Source organism: Xenopus laevis, chromosome 4L (genome assembly GCF_017654675.1).
Source record: "Xenopus laevis strain J_2021 chromosome 4L, Xenopus_laevis_v10.1, whole genome shotgun sequence".
In the NCBI taxonomy this organism is placed as follows: Eukaryota; Metazoa; Chordata; class Amphibia; order Anura; family Pipidae; genus Xenopus; species Xenopus laevis.
Genome location: NC_054377.1, coordinates 42,602,508 through 42,625,345, shown reverse-complemented (window position 1 = coordinate 42,625,345; position 22,838 = coordinate 42,602,508).

Sequence of the window (22,838 nt, the reverse complement as noted above, 5' to 3'; positions counted from 1 at the left end):
TTCTCTCTATTCTGTCAGACACCAGTGAAACAAAATTGATTTACAATGAATATTACTTTTTATTCTTCACATCAACAAGACCTTTGTTTCAAGCGCAGAAGGGAATTCTAACACTAAATTAGAACTAGAAAACAAATACTCTATAGGTATATTTTTACACTGCCTCTTTTCCTTATGTATAAGAACATTGTATCCATACAATTCTAATTACCATTCTCTTGTTGCAAGATGTTGCTCCATCAGTAGCATTAGAAACAAGGAATATTTTGGATTTACACACAGTTAGCATCCAGAAAAACATTATGAAATGTGAAAATAATCTTTAATGTGCCTTAAACCAAACAGAATAGGATTATTCAAAAAGGTTTAGGGTTTTCTTCAGATCAGGCAGCTGTTATGGCTCCTAGGTTTTTGGCAAAGGCTAAAGCTTACATTTGGGGGGCCCTCTCTATGGCAACAGGGCTGTTCTTGCCTTGGCTCCCTATATACTGCATCCATGACTGGTGAGTTACTGCCAGGGTAGATCCCTTTGATCCTCCTCATTAGCACTTCAGTTCCACTACCCAACTAGCTATCCAACCTTTATCTATCAACACGTACAGAAAGCTTCAAAGATCTGGCCTACTAGTGGCTAACCTACCTATGTGACATCTCAAACCTGTTGAGGTCATGTATAAGTCAATGGCAAATGTCCCTATCCCAATTTGAAGATACTGTGGTTTGCACAGGGGTTAGCCTGATAATCCGAACAATTTGGGGTTTTTGGGCAAAAACCCCCAAAAAACGAGTGAGAAAAAAACAGGTTTTTTTTTTCGCTATCCGATTAATCCGACTTATTTTATTAATAAATAAGGAAAAATCGTGGATGGGAGTTTGGTCGAGTTTTTTTTTCATTATAAATATGAGATAAAATCAGATTTTATAAAATATCCCCATAATATTGTCAAGGTAAGAGTTTTTTGACTTTAGTCTTTGTTCAAGCACATTATAAACTAAAAGGCAATTGACACTTTCTCACCAAGTATATTATACCTAGAGGTCAATGGATACTAGCACTGCAAGCACATTATATAGTATACAGTGAGACATTGTGTACTAGCATCCAAGCATATTACAGTAAATACAGTGAAATGCAATGGATACTAGAACCCCAAGCACATTGTATGCAGTTATAGACAGTCAGCCCTGGCACCAACAACACAAAATATACAGTGATAGTCTGTAAGTACTGGCACCCCAAGCACTTCCAAATTCCTTTCTCCCACTCTTCACAGCATTGTTCCATTTTCTTCTCATTTCCTCATAAGGAATAATTGTTTTTGTTCCCCTCCTTTGGTTTTCTCTTCCAAAAAACATACTTATTATACCAGCAACAAGTTTCTGAAGCAATGATTCATGCTTTCGAAATTTTCAACAGCAGCTTCCCATATTCGTTTTGATCACTTTTAGAGTGACAGTGACACTGCCAATGCTCATCAGGCTGCTGTTAAGAAGCTAAGGGACTGTACTAACAATTTAATTCAGATTTTTTTTCCACGAATCTCAAAAAATATGTGATTTTCTATTTTTTTTAAAAAAAACTCTAAACATTTGAGATTTTATTAAGTGTAAAAACCACGAAAATCACTAATACAAAATGTATTCGATTTTTTCCACTAGGAATTGTCCAAAAAAAACCGAGGTATTCAGGGTTTTTTTTTTCAGATCGTTCAGTGTAATTTTTTGATCATACTTTTTTATTTGGATCTATTAATAAATTCCATGGCATCCATGGTATTAGAGAAAGGGTTATTATATCCTTGTATCAGGATTTTTATTGTGAGTAAGTTCTCAAGCTCAGGTAACTAAGCTACTGAGGCAATTTTTGAGCCACAGATCTTCAGTGCTTTAGGGTTGTGGTGGTATTGCTTTGACTCCCAAGATGTAGCATTTTTAGCCTAATTCTTTGTTGAGCTTTAGCTTGATGCATAGTTAACCATTTTTTCATCATCATTCCTCCAAAGTATTGTGAGTAATGGCTACCCTTAGCTCTTAGGGTGACATATGTGTATTCCATTAGGCTCGATTCATATTAATTAAAATAATTTGTTAATGTTTAACCTGTACAGAAAAAGGAGACAGCTTGGCCCAATCATGGTTGCAACAGTGTCTAGGTTTTGAGGCTCCCTTACCAGCTGGCGAGGTTTGTTTTAATTGCTTCTCTGTGCTCCAGTGCTAAACAAAGCATCTTATATAGAGTGTTCTCGAACCAGCTGCATAAAAGCTTTAGCATGCTTTCTAAATATACTTGCATTTTATTTGAATTTTTGACAACTTTTAAATATAATATACATGCAAACCTACAAATTTACTTTGCTGAACCAGACAATATACAGATGCTAAGATAACCCAAAACATAAAACCCAAAACATGTGAAAATGACTGCAAATAATGACTTTTTATAATATATTGTTGAGTATACAATGAGATATATAGTATGTAGCAGCAGTTTAAAAATGAATGCTTGAATACAGTAAAACACACTTAAGTAAACAATGCACTTAAGTAATTGTAATCCTTTTGACACCCCTTTGTTGGTGTTACACTCCACGTGTGGTGCTTACCTGATGGCACGGGACAAACCTGAGCCACTCCAAAGTGGTATCGGGAGAGACTGGGTACCTGGTACTTACTAGCGCAGTGCCTCCACCTAGTGGGATCCGGGTATGCAACTACGGGTGGCCCAACTAGGAACACAGTAATAATACACACACAGTATTGGTTAAACTGAATAACTCTTTATCTAAAATAAATGGCCAACTAGTACAAATATCACTCCTAACCAGTTGGAAATAGGGGCCTCACTATCTAACTCGCTTCTGCTAACTATCTACCTAACTAAAAGAAGGCAAAGTCCTTCCATGTCCTTCCTGCGCTTGTATCTTCAAGTGCAGTATCTGGCTTCCCTGTGCCAGCCCTATCCAAATGTCATCTTTTGTTGGAGCCTCTCAGCTCTCTGGGTCCACCGGCAGATCTCTGTCCACCGCATGGTTCTCTATGCCAGGCTTTTCTCTTCTGCCAGGATCTGCAACTTCCTCTTCCTGCCAGCCATTCACTAGCAGCTGTGTCACTTCCTGCTGCACTGAGATCACCAAACTGCTTGTTGCTAGGTAAAAGCTTACAGCACACAGACACAGGCTCTATACCTGAGCCTTTACAAGGATAAGTGCAAGGGTTTTGCACTAATTCCCTAAATAATCATACACATCATAACCAATATTTCACTAGCATTGCAAGGCTATATTGTAAAGAAATGGGTACTATCAACATATGCTCTACAAATAAAAATATTGGTGTTTATTGCACTTGAATATGATGTCCAGTTGCACGTCTGACTTTGTCTTCTACCTTTTCCTGAAAAAAGTACAGTCTTGATTTTTGCTAGGTATTCTATTTGTAATTTTATCAGCTTTCATGGATCCCTTTGAAAACCTTTTGTACAAAGCGGTTACAAGCTGGTTTGTTGTTATGGGTTATTGCACCTGGGCCTTTTATTACACAACCCCATTTATAATATAGCTGTTGAATAGGGATGAGCAATTTTTAGTTTTTGCCTAATACAGATTTGGTGCAAAATTCACGTTCAAGTGGTGTAAATTTTTACTCATCTGTCCTAGAATGTTGCCCTGCAGTTTGATCAGAAAAGAGTGCAAAGAAATACCCATTGACTCAACTACATATGGTGTTTAAAAAAAAAATCTCAATTTTGCCAATACATTAAGGGGCAGATGTATTAAGGGTCGAATATCAAGGGTTAATTAACCCTCGATATTCAACTGGCGAATTAAAATCCTTCGACTTCGAATATCGAAGTCGAAGGATTTTGCGCAATTCGTTTGATTCGAAGGATTTTAATCCATCGATCGAAGGATTATCCTTCGATCAGAAAAAACTTGGAAAGCCTATGGGGACCTTCCCCATAGGTTAACATGGACTTCGGTAGCTTTTAGGTGACAAACTAGGGGGTCGAAGTTTTTTCTTAAAGAGACAGTACTTCGACTATCTAATGGTCGAATAGTTGAACGATTTTTAGTTCGAAACGTTCGATTCAAAGTCGTAGTCGAAGGTCGAAGTAGCCCATTCGATGGTCGAAGTAGCCAAAAAAACACTTCGAAATTCGAAGTTTTTTTTCCCTCTATTCCTTCACTCGAACTTAGTGAATGGGCCCCTTGGTGTGAAAAAAACATTTGATGAAATGTAACCATTTTGTGATTTTTTTTGTGGTTTCACTCATCACTACTGTGTATGTATGAATGTGGTTAAATGCATTTATTTGAAAAACAATTCAATTATTCCCCCAGAATAAAGGGAGTCATTTAATAGTATCTCATAATAGTAATTAAAAAAAAAAGCTTGACCAAGCTCTCATGCCCAACTTAAGCTTATTGATTAATAAAATAACTCAAATTAATCGGATCAAAAACTAGAATCTTATGGATTTTTCAGGCTTTTTCCCGAATGGCTTGATTTTTTTGAGTTTTTGCTAAACCCAGCGCAGACAATGATAACTACAAATTGGGATAGGTGCCTCTCACATTGACTTATACAGGACCTTAACAGGTCTGAGATGGCGGATTTTTTGATTCAGGCTTTTTGCAGCATTATAACTCCTGAAAAATTCAAGTTTTTTTTCCACGAAAATAGTTGGCAGGACTGGCAGAGCCATGTTTCTGTTAATATATAAATGTTTTTTGTACCAGAAGAATCAGCCACCAAATCCATCAAAAAATATGAAAAGACAGTAAATAAAAAACTTTCCATAAAATATACCAAAACTATAATATGCCGAGCAAAAATTTTTTTCCAACTTTACAATTTTAGAATAGAGAATGTAGCATTTCTTTTTTTAATAGCATATTTAATTCTTAAAGGGGACCTGTCACCTTAAGAAATAATTCCAAATCCTATTTTATGATATTAGTCAAGCAAAATGAACTTCACTTGCACTATAAAAATTATTTCCATTTTTTTTTTAGTCTTGGAATTCACAATCACAGCAAGCAGGCAGCAGCCATTTTGTTAGCACTGCTATTAAGGCAAGCTTTCCATCATGCCAAAATTGTGGGGAACCTGATACCTATGCCCACATACTGACTACATAATTAGATGGTGATGAGGAAAGGGGAATGCGGAGAGTGCAGTGACATCTAGGAAGTGCAGAATGGAAAGTGAAAGTGATTGCCTGCCCTGACTCTATGCCTAAGGCATATAGGTGGGACAGGCAGTATATGATTGACAGCTGAAACTTTTAAACAAGTTTATAACAGGTTGGGATGTTTTAATAAAAAAAAGAATTTGGATTTTACGTTTAATTTGAAAAGGAAGTATTATGCAGCTTTTTATGTCTGGGTGACAGGTCCCGTTTAAACAGAGCAATGTATAAATCCCTCACAAGGATGTAAAATATTAGCAGAATGGAAGAGAGTAGCACAACACCATTATTGTTGCAGGTGGGGAGCTTTCCCTTTTATTTTGATGAAGGGTGGGTGAAAACCCCCCCGAAACATTGATTTACTTGTGGTTGAAAAATAAAAGGGGATGTTCCCCACCTGCAACAGTAATGGTGTTGTGCTACTCTCTTCCATTCTGCTGATATTTTAATGATTGACGTGTGCTGACCGTCTAGAGAGTTTTGCACCATCAAGCAGGAATTGGCATAGGAAAGGCGAGTGAGGTGCGGAAATTTTCATGTTTGGATACTATTTACAAGGATGTAACTCATTCATAAAGAGTCTTACATACCAGGGTAGTACAACTCAAGTTAGATTAATTTTTCATAATAAAAAACAGATTGGTTGCGTTCCTGGAGCAGGGCTATTTAACATATGGGTTAGGTGAAGGATCCTGCCCCCTGGGTGTGTCTTTTGCAGCTCTCTACCATTTATTGCTTCTTCATGGAAAGCTTTAGCACTAGAGCTTTCTGGGAAACAGCTGAGCTATGAACTGTGTGGAGAAGCAGCAGGAGATATAAACTCCTGTCAGACTCCACCCGTCCCTGCACAGCAGAATAAATCACCTGTACTTCTTTGCTTTGAATTTATCAGGCAGCATAGCATTGATAAAAAGGGGGAATCACAGAGAATGAGAGAAGGGTACAAGGAATAGTTGTAAAAAGAAAGAGGAGTAGAAAAGGAAAAAGGGCACATAAGAAGAGAAAATAACAAAGATATAGAATACAGGAGTCACAAGGCAAAATTAAAAGGGAGAGTAGAAGAGAAAAAAACCAAAAGGCATAACAACAGTAATGTGATGGAAATAAAAAAGCATTATAGTTAGTATAATAATATAATAATACTATAATAATAAGAATAATTAGAATAATAAGACGTAAAATGCTATTTTTATTTTTGGTAAAGGCATTTCATCTTTTCCTTTAAGTTTTTTTAAAAGCAATGGCAGAACATAAAGTAGTTTGTGTATCTGGAATAATACAGACAAAGCTGTAATAATTATTATAGTAATAATATTATAGTAATAATATAGTATTATAGTAGTAATAATTATTATAGTAATAATACTATAATAATAATAATAATTAGAATAATAAGACGTAAAATGCTATTTTTATTTTTGGTAAAGGCATTTCATCTTTTCCTTTAAGTTTTTTTAAAAGCAAAGGACATTATTCTAAAATACTTACACTTTATAAAGTTACTTTGAACTATGCAGTCAGAGCTTCAATTGCATGGTCTTTCTTGTCATATTATTATAGGTGTCAGCAATAGACAAAATTGCACTTGCTCATTATCCAGCAATCACTGTTAACTTCGGTGTTACGGGTGTTTAATAAACCCCCCAATTTATTTGGTCAGGCTTTTTGGGCAAAACTCAAATTTTTTATCATTTATTTAAAAACTTGAATTTTTCAAGATTTATTAAAGTCCGGTGCCGCAAAAAACCTGAATACGAAAATCCATCATCTCAGACCTGTCGAGGTTGTGTATAAGTCAATTGCAGAGGTCCCATTTCTAAATGGAAGTTATCATGGTCTGCTCTGGATTGAGGCTGAAAAGCTGATCATTTTGGGCTTTTCGGGCAAAAAAACCCAAAAAATCATTTGATTCGGGGAAAAAGCCTGAAAAAAAAATCGCATGATACGATTTTTCATACAATTTTTTGGGTTTTTTTCCCGGACAGATTAATTCCAGCTTTTTAAATAATAAATAAGGTCAAATCAGGTATTGGAGTTTGCTCGTGGCTTTTTTATTAAAATAATGAAATAAATTCAGATTTTAGTAAATAACCCTCTAGGTCTTAGTGGGAAACCTCCTTGTGGAATTTCATGGAAAGAGACCAAAAAAGTTGCCTGCCTTCATAAATCCAAAAAAGATCTGTTTAACTTGTGCCTCATGAAATTACATTGGAGCTTATTTTATTTCAGAATTAAAGAGTGCACAATTGCATTGTTTTTCATCAGGTAAAGTCTGCTCCATTTGTAAATCAGTTTTCATGGTACTACAACAATAAACTTTATGGTGCTACACTAAGCCTAATGCACCAAGGCCTTTTGAAGTACCAGAATTCTCTATAAGAATCAATAAGAGGAATAATTGGCAATCATGTATATCAAGAGGTGTGTTATTTTCAAAAACAAAAAAAAATGCATTCGTGTTTTCAAGATGTAATCTGTATACTGAATATTTAACTCAAAAATTGTACAGGTCAACATTTACTCCTCCAGATGAAACACTGTTTTCCCTCACTTAGCCCATTATGAGTATTCATTAATTTTCCATTCCTATTCATTTTATAAGGAGCCAGGAGTAGCTGTGCGGCTATGAATTCTATTTAATCTCATTTGATAAAGAAAGAATTTTGATTCATTTCTTAGTAAAGCAGTTTGCACAGTGCAGAAATAGTAGCATTCTTACCAGTTATGATTAGTCTTTGGCCCACTGCCCCACTTTTTTAGACTCATTTAGACTTCAAGCAGTCTGTGTGAATTTTCACTGGAAAATAGATGGCTTGGAATGTATGAATTCTTAGGGCCATGTGGTGTTTAAAATCATGTTAATAAACACTATGATTAAAATTTTGTATTTCCTTGTCTACTGGAGATTTGTTTTTTGGCCAAAAAATTTCTTTATTTTGGGGTTAAATATTAATTAATGTATTCATTAATTGTGGTATTCTACTATTGAGTTCACCATAAGGTCAATTTATTTCTTTTCATAATTCAAACTTTTTAATGCTAATGTGACAAATGGTTTTCAATTTTTATTAAGCAGAAAAACCACAACATTATCTAATGTAAAGCTACACCAACTTAAAGCTTTCAGGGTCATGTAGAGCTGGGGAGCCTTAGCAAATTGTAATATATTTAGTTACTTTGAGGTTTTAGAGTTTTTCAAAGTGTTTGCTTGTAAACACACAAGGAAGAGTACTGTAAATGGGGATTTTTGAGGTCTTCAGATTCTTATTCCTTTTTGCATTCGGATCTTTAATAAACAAGTAGAAATTTGTGCTTTTTCAAAATATGAGTTTAGTCGTGGTTGAAAAAACCTCTAACAGTATAAAAATTAACATTTTGATAAATTTATGAATAATTACAACATGGATTTGTAAAAATTTTAACTTTTACAAATGAAATGTTAATCTAAATTTTCAAAGAAAATGTATTTTAAGCAACTTCCAAAATAGTTTAGCTACATTATTAAAAAGAAAATGCAGCTGAGTTCCTATTGAAGTCAATGGGAGCTGCACTGATCCTATTGAAACTTTTTTTATTTTTTTCACTAATAATTGTCCGAAAAAGTAAAAAATCGTTCAGTATATTTTACCATTCGTGCTTTGTATATTTGGATCCTTTAATAACTTTCATGGCTTTGTGGTTTTAGAGAAATAGAGTTTAATTGTGGTTTCAAAAAACTCTACTAAAAAGTGTTTCTTTTCCCACAGAAACATCAGACATTTCATTACTGGCGGAGTCTTTTCATTCTTTTATGGACCGTGTAATGTACTGTACAGCTGAAGTTGTCTTAAAAGGATAATTTTAGTTCTGTTCATAATTGACCCACGTATGGTTTTGGGTTTTCCTGGTAATGATTAGCGAATCACTTAGCCAAAAAATTTGGCAAACAGCAAAAAGTCATGAAAAACGTTGAAGTCAATTGAAAGCAATTTTTTGGGTGGCATACTGAGCAACAATTTTTACAATGCAAAAAATTTTTTCCGGCCATTGGAGTCAATGGGAATTATTTTCACGACAAAACCTTGCGATAAATTTCACTTATCACTATTTCCTAGAAGAGAATTTTTTAATATGCCCCTGCTTTTAACAATATTTTACCTTTTTCATTTTTGAGATTACACTCCATAGTCCATACCTTAATTATAGTCTTATGTTTTTGTTAATATATATAGGTGGGCACTGTGTCTATGCTGGCATCTACTGACTATTAGTACCCTTCTCCTTGTGCACTGTATCTAGTCAATTATCTGCACATATTGCTATGACTGATGTGGAAAAGCCCTCTAAAATGCTGAATTTTTTTACCATAAATGGGGCATGGCCCATTTTCTGATTTAGTTGAGCCATTGGTCTTCTTTTGGATAGTACAAAAAAACTACAATGCTATATAGCAAAATCTACAGTCCCCATTTGTCTACATTGTTGCAGTGACATTATGAATGAGAATGTATGACATTAATGGTAAAGAAAAATGATAAATACATATATTGTAGTTGTGACAAAATGTGTATTGTTCCACCTGCTATTTCCACTACTAGAAGGAAATAATATTCTGTGAAAAAGATTGGAAATGTTTGCCATCTTTTCACTTAAAACCTTTTGCCCACTGCATCAGTATAACTAACAGAATACATGAAAATATTAGAGATTTAGAATATTTACAACATTAAAACCATTACACAGGCTATTTCATGACACATTTTAATCACATAATATATAATGTAAGGTTTGCTTGGCATTCTATTAAGATTGCCATAACTGTGTTTTAAATACAGTATCCACAAATGATTCTCCTACATGAGAAAGTCACTATGTAATTTATTTTGCTGTAGTATTTCTTCTTCCAGTGAAAGTGTCTATAAAATTTTTAAAGGAAAGTAGGTTGCTAAAATGTACTTAATTTGCCATGATAGATTGAGTCCATGCTTCAGTGACTGTAATTGAATCTGTGACCTATTTCTTTGGTAAAGTAGAAATAGTCTCTCGGGTTTTGTCACTACCATCTTGTAATGAAATTCAAAACTGACTGTCAAAATGTCTGTACTTTTTACACCACTTGGTAATATTATTAGTCTACAATTTGTTACTTTTTAATTAATCTTAATAAATGTTTTCATAGACAGCTTGATAGTTGAAAATGTGAAATGTTCACAATGTTATGCTTTGAAGTGAAGAATTAAAAGTGTCTTTATCCATGCTAATATATATCTAAATGCTAAAATTAGCCATTACAGATTTGCATAGTTTATATTTATGTATTTAAATTTAAAGAGGTTTCTATGATGTTTAACTTTTCACAGATCCTTAAACTAATAACTGCAAATTGTAAAATTAATTAAAGTAAGAAGGAATGCTTTGAAGTACTGCTGCAAGCTGTCTGCATTCATATACAGTTGCATTTATTTACTATGACTGGGGGAATAAATACAAGAGCACTAAGGGGGGCAAGAGTGTGTCTCTTAGTGCTCATTCGGCAAGCAACTTTTCCCCCATCTGTCTGTGGTCTGCTCAACGAATCCAACATGAGATACAGGCAGAAGCATCAAGCAGTGCAAGTCAGCCCTATTCTTACCACCTGCCATATGGTAGGTGGTAAAGACAGGGCCCCATTGTTGTCCACATCCCCAACTTGCACATCTGAAGATGCATAAAGGCAAGGAACAGGTAGAGTTAGAAGGGGGTCTCCTACATGCCTCCTCATAGTGACCCCTAATGAAAATAGTGCTACTGAAAGCAGGCAGCATTTTATTCAAGGGGGTAACCACAGGTCTTTCTCTTCTGAATTCAAGGAAGGCACTGTGCAAAGTGCACAAATGGATCTATAAACATATTTGTATATCATAATTTTAATATTTTCAGGTCAGTGAAAATGTTTCATACCAAATAAAACAATATCATACCTATAATTAATTGACTTTTTGTATACAGCCATGAGAATATTACCTTACTAATGAAAATAGATGCTACTGTAGGCTGTTTTTTGGGGTTTTTTTTTGCTCTGTACAGTTTTGCTGTGAAATATATTGTTTTGAAAGAGATACCTTTTTGTGAATTTCTCCATGAGGTCTGTTTTGCTGGAAAAAATGTCTGTTTTGATGGAATAAAACATACCTCATTATAATCTGATCATCAACCAATGGGATCATAACTCTCCCCCCTGTCTATATAAGGAATTGTCAAGGGGTCCATTGCTCTGAGGGTTTGTAGCAAGTGGATAAAGTAGGATGGGTTTCTAAGCAAATTCAGCAAATAGGAGTTTGAATTGGAGGAAACTGAGTCAGTGCAAGGGGAATTTGTGGAGCAGTCTCTACTGTTTTCCCAATTCTGCTTTCCTGTCCTCCACTGTATGACTCAAAAGTCCTTGTCATGTGTGTCCTTGTCTCTGTGTGCTCTCTAATATAATGTAATTAAGTTATTTAAACATAAAGGGACATAACACTACAGCTGATGAACTTGTAATAAATTATTTAAGGAATAAATGCAGTACAATTGTAATGGCCAATTTATTAATGTTTGTATCTTTATTGTTTTCCTGAATCAAACTTTGAAGCACAAAAAATCATGTATTAGAATAATTACCACAAAACCACAAAAAATATATATTTATCAAGTGTAGAAAGCATGAAAATCTCTAATACAAAGCATTGCCATCTAAAAGTGTGGTCAGTTAGAGGTTAAAGGGAGCTGTCCTTATCAAATTGTAAAATTTTTCAAGGTTTTCAGGATTGTTTTTTTAACTTGTGACCACCCAACAAATTTTACGAAAGTGAGGATTTGATGTTTTTGTTGTCATATTTGTATTTGTTCCAAGTTTATATTCATTTGTGCTTTTTATATTCTAGTTATTTTTATAAATAAGGAGACATTTGTGTTTTTTTTAAATGTGAGTTAAAAAAACCCTACACTCCACAAATCCAAATTTTGATAAATAAGGCCATTATTATTCTCTGGGTATATACAAAATACCTTAAGTACACAATATTTCTTTAGTCTGTCACCTTTCCTTGAGCAAGAAATAGATTAATGTGTCACTCCATTAAATATGTTGCACTGCTCTAATGGTTTACTTAAAAATTAATGCTATATATAACATACTGTGCGATTCCACGATTCCACTTCACATACATAAAACATAGCATGTTGCTATCTCACATGATCATTAGCATTTCTCAGTACCAATATTTGATGTAAGGTAATCAGTTCAAGTTAATACATGCAAAATTATACCAAGTTCATTATTCACAAAGTATCTATTGATCTTGAATTACATTATATAAAATTATAGAATCATAGAGAGGCAGTGATATCTTATATTGGGGGTAATATATTTAATGTTAACCCTCATTGTAACCACCCCCAAAACTGTGCATTTTTACCCCAAGCCTAGCTGAGTATCCAGTTAGCAGGAGTGCCACAAAAAAGTTTAAAAAAAGTGTAGGTGACCATTGTGCCAATGCTTCATTCTGTAAATTTTGTGGGATGCATAAACAGTGCAATGGTGCCTGTATATTATGACGTCAGCCTTACACTTTAGTCTGTGTAAAGCCAGCTGTCATTATCAGTGCTACTGGGTCTAGTTTAATTGCAATAAAAATTAAAATAATGTTCTATATTTAATGATGCTAACTCATTTTTTTAATATATAATACAGGTATAGGATCATTTTCTCTGTAATAATAAAACAGTAGCTTGTACTTGATCCCAACTAAGATATAATTAATCCTTATTGGAAGAAAAATCAGCCTTTATTTAATGTTTAAATGAATTTCTAGTAGACTTAAGGCATGAAGACCCAAATTATGGAAAGATCCGTTATCCGGAAAACCCCCAGGTCCCGAGCATTCTGGATAGCAGGTCCCATACCTGTACATTTTTTAATCTCTAATACCATGCAACATTTTGATTTTCAATAGTTTATAGAATTCAAAATGTAAAATGTATTTGCTGGTCAGTGTGAGATTTGAAAAGGTGTGGTTTCAATGAAAAACTGAATGTAAATCACAGTCAGTCGTGTGATATGAGTTCTAGATAATTTCCATAAGGCTTAAAGTGAATAAATGCTTTGTATCATACCTATTTTTTCTATATGCATTTAAGTTTAAAATATGTTAACAATTGCAGTAATGCTAAATCAGCTTTATCATTTGTATCTGAGTTATTTTTAAAAGGGCACCTTTAAAAGGTCAACCAGATAATAAATCATAAATAATAAACATCTTTGCAAATTAAACACAAACCCCAAATTATTTCCTGTTAAAACATCCGTACCTGTTATAAATGTATTTAGAAACCAAAGCTGGCAATCATATATTACTTACACTTTGCATACGGCACTAACTAGATGTAACTGCACTCCTCACATTCCCCATCCCTCCTCTATAATTGTGTATCCTGGCATAGGCTTGATATCAAAATGGTGCCTGCCTGTATGCTGTGAAGACTGACGTAAAAAAACTAAATAATTCATATATTGTAAGTAAAGTTTACTTTGCTCAAATAACAAGATTGAAAAGGATTTGGAATAATTTCTTAGGGTGACAGGTCCCCTTTTAAATCTTATCAGTTTATTATTTAGGAACCATGAAAATCTGGAATAATTAAAACAAAAGTTTTACAATGAACATCAATTTCCTTGGATTATGTATTTGATACAGTATTTTCTAAATATATTTACATTCACTGAGGTGTTCTATGATCATCAAATAATCACAAAGCCATAGACCTACCGTATTCAGAAATCTTAGAGTTTAGAGGTAATCATCAAGATGTATGTTAGTTATTATCGAAAGTACATTGCTAAAATATTAAGTACTTGTAAAATGCTATGTACAAAAGCATTATGTATTATTAAAACAGTTTCACTAACATGATTTAATTAGTTTATTCAATGGAGAACAAGTACATGTGTCAAAATGCTTCTGTGACATAGATCTGATAATATGTTAATGTTCCCTGTATCCTTCAGGTGAATTTCTTGCATAATTTAATTATCACAAAAGTATGTCATGGTACAGAAATAGCTTACCATGAGGCCAAAATTTAAAGAAAATTCTTCTCAGAAATTTTATGTGTCCTAAAGTGTCCCAGTAAAGGAATATAAATGAACTGGAGAGACAACAGTGATGTGCAACTAAACTGGTCAGAGGGATGGAAGACTTAAGGGCAGACTGTCAAGGTTGGGGTTGTTTTCTCTGGAAAAAAGTTGCTTGCGAGGGGACATAATTACACTTTACAAAGACATTAAAGGACATCATAGACAAATAGCAGGGGACCTTTTTACCCATAAAGAGGATCACCGTACCAGAGACCACCCCTTCAGACTAGAAGAAAAGAACTTTCATTTGAAGCAACATAGGGGGTTCTTCACAGTCAGGACAGTGAGGTTGTGGAATGCACTGCCAGGTTATGTTGTGATGGCTGATTCTGTTAATGCCTTTAAGAATGGCTTGGATGATTTTTTGGACAGACATAATAGCAAAGGCTATTGTGATACTAAACTCTATAGTTAGTATAGGTATGGGTTTATATAATATATGTGAAAGTATGGAGGGGTGTGTGTATGGATGCTGGGTTTTCATTTGGAGGGGTTGAAGTTGATGGACTTTGTTTTTTAGCAACCCGATTTAATTATGTAACTATGTAAAGCCAACAAGAGATGTTTGGGTTGCCCGTTTCAGTTCAATTCTCTCAGTTGGAGCAGTATAGGGTAGAACTTGATGGACAAGTATATATATATATATATATATATATATATATATATATATATATATATATATTTATTTTTATTTTTTATTTTTTTAACAAATAAGCTATGTAACAGATTCTTAGAACTCAATCATATGGGGGACCGCACCCAACCCCTTATCATATCTTAACTATAAAATTAGAATAAAACAAACATCTGTTGGTTAAGTATTTATTCTGAATCTATAGTTATCCTTCAATTATGTTCTATAATCCAACTGCTATTTTTATTTTAAAGTTTTGCATAGCTAATAATACAATTCTCAAGATACATTTTCCTTAATTGTGAATTTAAGCCTCCTCAAAGTATTTTGCTATTTTATTTCTGGTTGTTAGATGTAAAACAGACCATTATTGAAACAAAAATGTACAATGAATGTGTTAAGATCTTGTCTGGATGTTCAGATCTTATTTATGAATCCTTGTTAAATGCCAGATGACTCAATATTTCAACCAGAGATTTTTAAACTAGGTTGCGGTACCACAGTATTTCAATTAATATTAATACTTGTGTCATACGATAGTTGATCCAATGATAACGTTGCAACCAGATACTAATTACCACCCAAAAACTTGATCCATTACTTAACTTGGAATCAGATAATGTAGTACCCTTTAAAGCCTTTTTACTGGAGGACCTTGCCTATTCTAAAACTCCCCTTTAAGGTCATGTGGCAGCTATCCATTTTCCTGTCTGCCCTGTATGTGTAGTCACTGTGAAAAGTCTAAGATCAGTTGCTCCCTTGGATTTATTCATGGCATGACCAATCATGTTTCACTATGGAAAAGTACATTTATAATCATACTTTACTTTAACTTTACTAAGAAAGCATTAGCCAGTTACCACAGTGGCTCCTACCTTATAAGAGAGAGGAAATCTACCCGCTTATATTACAATGATGGCACTAGCCAAGAACATATCCTGCTTTAACCCACCACAACTTCATAAACTCAGTCCAAATCTATATTTAGCCTATATATATATATATATATATATATATATATATATATATATATATATATATATATATATATATACATACTGTTTGTTTCAGTCCCTGCTGGGACCTTTCTCAAGGCAACCACACCCCACACACAATGTGATTTTTACAGCCAATGAAACAACATCAATTAAGGAGTGACATCATCAGTGCATTAACAATTAGTGTCTGTGCTCCAAAGTGAGCCATATAGTTCATTATCTAGACAAATTTGTTCTTTAAAGTGACATGTGCTAATAAATTACTAAAAGTTAAATATATACACAGTGCCATACTTAGTAAAACCCAGTAAAATCCAACAGAATCAATGCAAGATATAACATGGGATACAATGTGTAGTTAGTGAGCAAAAGTATAAAAACAATGTATCAAATACATAATCATCCTAGTTAGCTACACTTATATCCCCTAGTCTGACTAGGTGTGTACCGAAGTTTAATTCCAATTTTTTATTTCAATTTTTTATTTCAACACCTATATATAAAATATTAATAAATAATAATCCATAGAGTATGAAACTACAAAAAGCCTCCGATATATCATCAGTCGAATTAGGCTGAGTGAATATGTGAAATTACTATATATTATAGTTCACTATACTTCCTATGGGGTAATCCCTATTCGGCAACCACACAGTACAACATTGGTTGTGTAACTCCATCCATGAACCCTATATGTATGCCAAATGTTTCCCTTCATGAGGGTAAGAAACAGTTCAGTTGTAAGGCGCTGTTTAGACCACGGGGAAAGGCGCATTTCAATTCAAAAGTCCAAAAAGCCTCCCTCTGGAGCAATAATCGTTGCAATAATCGTACATATATATATATAACTCTCATAAGTAACTTTTTTAAAATCTTTATTAATTTTACCTTGAGGGGTACAGAAAAAAAAGGGTAAGGGATATAGGACAGTAAGTGCATATGTTATCTCCATATATCATTTCAAAATGTTATCACAGTAAAGCATTAAATGCAGTATGTATAAAACAGATAAAGAGCAAAAAAGAGAAAAAAAAGTTTTGACCAAAGATATTAATTTTACCAGGGTTTTTGGTAGTATGGGTGTTGATACATACCTTAGAGAGTTGGGTGATGTTTTAAAACTTGTTTAATTTTAAGTAATATATCCAGGAGGGCCATATTTGCCAGTATTTTGTTTTTTTGCAATGTATCATAGCCATTATTTCCTCAATTTTTCTGGTTTCCTTGATGGTCCCGTCATGAATAATGGGGGAGGATGAATTTTTCAGTTTTTTTGGAATCATAGCTTTTGCAACTTGTAGAATAAATAGAAGTAATTGCTTTTTTATTACCGTTGAGGTTTGCGGATCATAATTAAGTATTAGTTTAGGTAATAAATCTGTAGCTATTTTTTCTTGAGTTACCTTTTCAAGACAGAATCACCCTAACATCTTACTAAATTTTCTGAAATTTTTCAGATATGAGATCAAAAAAGGAATTAAGAGTCTGGTGGGAACTGGCCACATTTGAGAGATATATTTCAGTTGATATGATCCCTAGAGGGTTAAGAATTAAGAAACCACATCCTTGAGTGAAGATGATGAATTTATGACTAAGTGGAACACTATACTTTCAGAATGTTTCCTCAAATTGATGGGTCTAATAGTTGAAAAAAAGAGTTGATTACATACAGAACTTAAGAAAGAAGTAGACTCTCTATGGACAGAGGTGGAGGCTCACAAAGAACATGTCGATTATATGTCCCTAAATAAGCAGACGGATGCTAAAATCAAACAAACTGAAGAGGACATAATGGATATAAAAAACAAAAAATACAATAGAGACAAAGATGAATATGAAAAGAATACAGTTTATGAATGGTCCAGAGCAAATAGATACAATTGTAGAAGCACTCCAAAACGATCAATTCTAAAAACAAAGATCTATTCTAATAACAAGTTTTAAATCTAATGATCATCTTCTAATGATAATTGTGAATCAAATACGGTGGCTGGCTCTCTTCCTTTGGTTTTTTCACAGCAATCCAGAGAGATGCATGCTATAGAAGTTTTCACATGCGATGAGCCAAAATAGAAAGATTCAAAAAACGACACGCAACACAGACCGCCACATACTCTCTTCAGGACAGGAAAGCCCTACCAGCAGAGATCCCTAGACGAGACATCAGGAGAGGAGGACGACACAAGAATGTCACAGAAATACACCCTACGAGAGAGACAAAAGAACAAAAGATATTGAACCTATCAAAAAGGACATTAACGGACACTGAAAAAAGACTACTCCAGTTAGGTCTATCCTTTTGCCCTACACAATCTTTTGATTTATTTAATACGCTTATTGATGTAAACAGATTTACAAGAAAACTTCTATTAAAAAAATATTTTGCATTATTCCCTTCTCATTCCTAAATTTGTGATATAACTGCAAATGAGCCAAATGATTTGCATCCCTTCACTTATCTAAATAGCTTTCAAGAAACCTGTAGTATCATAAATTTGAATGAGATCCAGAGAGAAAATGTAGGCAGAGTGGGTGCAAACCCTGATTTGGATACTAGAAAATTTAGGCCTAGATCTGATTTCTTTCCAGTTCACGTAATTGTGAAAACATTTCAAAAACAGGTGGAAAGAGACCTTACTAAACATAAACTCTCGACCAATACACCAAACAATAATAGAAAATACAACTTAACTTCTGCTGAAAAACTAACTTTGGATAAACTACAAAATGATAAAGAAATTGTCATTCGATCTGCAGATAAAGGGGGAGCCATAGTGGTTATGGACAGGACAGATTATGTTAATGAAGCATTACGCCAATTAAAAGATGAATCTACTTATACTCACCTTAGTAGTAACCCCACCAAAAAAGTGAACTCTTCCAATTGATAGATCAAGCGAAAGAAAGGTCCCTTATTACACCAGCCACAGAAAACGACTTACTACTACTTACGTACAATCACCTATATGCCCAATATTTTACCGTCTTCCCAAAATATATAAAATCGAACATCCCCCGTTGGGCCGACCTATAATTGCAGGTATGGGGTCTCTAGGAGAACCACTCTCAGAACTTGTGGATTATTTCCTACAACCGTTAGTCCGGATATATAAAAGACAGCTCACATCTAATTACACAGTTACAAAATTGTCGTTGGGAGTCCTCTCACATGTGGGTCACAACAGATGTATCCTCACTACATTCCTGTATACCACATGCTTTGGGCATTGAGGCTATATCCTATCATTTGGACAAATACAGCTTCTTAAAAGAGTTTTTACTAAGTGCCATACACTATCTTTTGACCCACCAACCCATGTACAGGTTGGCGAAAGAAGGGGCACATTTCGCCCCATAGTTGTGCCACATCTCTGTACATGTGGCACAACTATGGGGGCATTTTTTTAATGACATTATACTCATTTGAACTGGCAGGGAGAACATTTTTAATGATTTCTTCACATACCTCAATACTAATGATCTAAAACTTCAATTCACATTCTGTAAACATGCTACCTCAATTCCCTTCCTTGGTGTAGTTTTCAACTCACATGAACATACTATAACAACATCCCTATATAGAAAGGAATGCACTGGTAATACAATTCTAAGAGCAACATCGGCTCACCCACCCCACCTTATTCGTAATATACCAACAAGGCAATTTTTAAGATTACAGAGACTATGCTCAGGCCAGGAAGACTTTGTAAAAAAAAGTCATGTGATTTAAGAGACCGGTTTATAACTTGAGGTTATGAAATGCCCATCTTACTAAAAGCTTTTAAAAGAGCATTATTCACTCCACGTGATACATTGTTTAATACAGTAAATATAAAATACAAAAATGGTTGAGAGCAAAACGAAGGATATTGATATTACCACGTATAGTTCACAATATCAGGAAGTTGTTAATGTCATAAAAAGAAATCTGGCAATCCTAAAAACTAGATGACATTGTACAAAGAGGTTGCAGGTTTGTTTCCAGAAGACCTAGAACACTAAAAAAAACACACATGGTTGGAATATAAAGGGTCCTTTAAGGAATTGTTCAGTGTAAAAATAAAAACTGGGTAAATAGATAGGCTGTGCAAAATAAAAAATGTTTCTAATATAGTTAGCCAAAAATATAGTTAGTTAGCCAAAAGCTGGAGTGATTTGATGTATAACATGTCAGTCAGAACACTACTTCCTGCTTTTCAGCTCTCTTGGTTTACACTGACTGGTTGCCCTGGTTACCAGGCAGTAACCAATCAGAGACTTGAGGGGGGTCCACATGGGTCATATCTGTTGCTTTTGAATCTGAGCTAAATGCTGAGGATCAATTGCAAACTCACTGAACAGAAATGTACCATGTGGCCCCCCTTCAAGTCGCTGACTAGCTCAGAGTTATAGAGCTGAAATGCAGGAAGTTGGATTCTGGCTGTTTTATTAGACATCTGTTCACTCCAGCCTTTATATATTACATTTTTGGCTAACTAACTATATTAGAAACATTTTTTATTTTGCACATCCTATTTACACAGTTTTTATTTTCACATTGAACTGTTCCTTTAAATGCAGAGCAAACAGAGGCATTACATGTAACTTTATTACCATATGTAATACTTTCATATCCCACACTACCGGGAAAAAATACAATATGAATCAATATGTATATCAACTGCAACACCCACCATGTTGTTTATCTCATTACATGCCGAAATTGTGGGATTCAGTATGTCGGTCAAACAAGTAGGACCCTAAAAGAGAGAGCAAGAGAACACATCAATAACATCAGAAACAACAGATACAAAGGTAGCTACGTTTTTGGACTGCACGAATGGCAATTTAGATCTCTTCTCAATCCAGAGTATTCAAAGAATAGGAGGGGACCAGGTAAAGAAATTGCTTGATTTGGAAACCAAGTGGATCTTTGTCCTAGCCACGAGGGCCCCAATGGGTCTAAATAGTGAATACAATGTATCCTGCTATTTCTAATTAATCCAATCATGGTTGTTTCTTTTATTTTTCGATTCTTTGTCCCTGACCACTCTGAATTTGTTATATTAACCTACAATGTAGTCTGAGTATAGTATTTTATTTTTACGGTTTATTGATTTGTAGGTTGTTTCCAGTGAAACTTGCAAGTATTTACCCAACTCAATAGTGTGCTATTTGTACCATTTCCAGTCATGACACTTTAGTTCGATTGATTGTATTATGACATGATATAATATCCTATTTCTATTTACATTTGTGTTTATACTTCTTAACATATTTATATTTTCCACAATATTTATATACATTATTATAGTGTTTAATATTTTTGTATATGTTTTTATATATTAATGTATCTATGTATTTATATGGCACTGCCACTTTAAACCTAGCTGAGGTGTACTAATATGTTGCTCCATTCAGCCTGAGGTGTACCAATATGGCCACCTAAGAAAGAGTCAAGGCTTGACCTTTAGTCATACCCACTGAGTAGAGTTTGATGCACCTAAAAAAGGTTTTTTATTGGGTGGATAGTTAATTGGTGCAGTGGATTGTTTGGAGCACTTGTGTTTAAATATTTGAGGCATGGCTCTAAAAGGTTAGCCCATGATTAATTGTTTATGACACGAAACATGTAAGGCTGTTGACACAATAAACTTTCTTCACTTTGAACTATTGGGCTGGTGGAAGTTTGCTTTCTTTGAGTGCCTGCTCTCAATTGGTTTTTCACCTTTTCAATTGTAGTCATAATTCCTTTTCAATAGATAATACACATAAGTGGAACCAGAAGTGGCTATATTTTGTGTAAGGCATCTCCAGCATGAGTCTTGGGCATTGGGGAACATGAGTTTCAATTTGGTGGGAGTGTAGTACAATCGCGACACTAATTTGTAAATGAATTCTTGAGTTTTAGATGCTATAAATAACTTGTGCAATGAATTACATATGGTGGTCCATTGTGCATGGTGGGCATGATTGATAATATTGTTTGAGAAGTTGTTTGTAGAGCATTGAGAGAGGTATTTTGGGTTTCATTTGGGAGAATAGTAGAAGATGTTCCCACCTTATATTGTTTTTCAATATACTGTCTATATAATGGTACAGCTGGTTATAAATCAATTGATCTCTTGGGTGTGTGTCCCATTATATTTTTATGATGATAGAGGAATGATTCTGTTGTTTTTGACAAAGTCTTTTATCAGAGTGGTTCTATTTTGGTATGAGCTCCATCTGTCAAACATTCTTTTTTCTAGACTTGGAGGGAAGTCTATATTGCATAGGAATGGCTGGAGAGTGAAAGAAGTATTTGATAGTTTGTTTTACATGGCTTTTGTGCCATACTTTGAGGGAAGCTAAAATGGTCAGGTGTGACAATAAAGTTTGTGGGTAAACTTGATTTTTTAGCCCAAAGTAAGTTAACTAACAATGCTTTGGCTTCTGATCTAACCACAGTTTTTTGTCTTCTTGCAGGTTCCATTGTACTATATTGTACAATGCAGGTACATTGCTGTATAGTTGTTGGTAAGGTATCCCAAACCCAGACCAAACCCCAAGTCCCAACTTCGGCTTAAGCTTCCACCTATAACAGCCACCAGATGCTGCAGTGTCTTGTAGTGAGAGGACCAAGAAGAGAGTTCTGAGAAGACAAGGAAATCAACATGAACTAGAGGAACGGGGAACAAGGAGCTTGGTCGAGGGACAGGCAGAGACAATACCAATCAGGCAGAGCAGTTATATAATCAGGAGACAAGGATGTAGTCAAGGTCACAGGCCGGGTCAAAACCATCAGTATTGCAGTACAAAAGCAGATCCAAGAGACTGGTTAGGAACAGGCTAGGTCAGGAACAGACAAGACAGACTAGAAATCACACTCAGGAACTATTGAATACAGACATACAGTATGTT